The sequence below is a fragment of the Elephantulus edwardii genome, unplaced genomic scaffold (assembly GCF_000299155.1).
Source record: "Elephantulus edwardii isolate Elephantulus edwardi_28Jun2011 unplaced genomic scaffold, EleEdw1.0 scaffold00080, whole genome shotgun sequence".
Lineage (NCBI taxonomy): Eukaryota > Metazoa > Chordata > Mammalia > Macroscelidea > Macroscelididae > Elephantulus > Elephantulus edwardii.
This window is the reverse complement of record NW_006399830.1, coordinates 6,122,177-6,122,709: the sequence shown is the minus strand read 5'-3', so window position 1 is coordinate 6,122,709 and position 533 is coordinate 6,122,177.

The window sequence follows — 533 nt, the reverse complement described above, 5'->3', positions numbered from 1 at the left end:
GGCTGTGGCGCATGCGCAGTGAGGTCGCGGGGGCGGTGCGCGCACGCGCGTCGTCCGCACGCGCACGCGCCCGTAAGCACGCACGCAGCCCGGGGGCGCGGCGCGGGTCGCTGTCAGGGTGTGGTGGCTGCTTGCCCGCGGGGTCTTTTTGCATTTCCCACTCCTCGAAATTCGTCCTCGGACTCTCAGGCTGAAGTCGTGACGATTTCACACACATTGTTTGTCAAATGACGAATTCCTAGGCATTGGAATGTTGGGATCCAACGAGCGAATGCGCCTTTGTCCGTTCAGAAACCCCTGTCACAGACATTTGCAGCGTGGTGACAGCCCCCCGGCCACCTTTCAGAGCCTCAGATACTGTCAGCGCTGCGCCTTAGTCAGGGCCACAGGTGTGCTCTCCGTGCACCCTCTGCAGACCTTTCTGGACCCTTCTCACCCCCGTTCTTGGTCAGAATCACTTGCTTTCAAAAAGAAGAGCTAAAAACGAGGAGAGACTTGTTGAAGTCGACAAGTCCATTGCAGCTGAGAGCAAC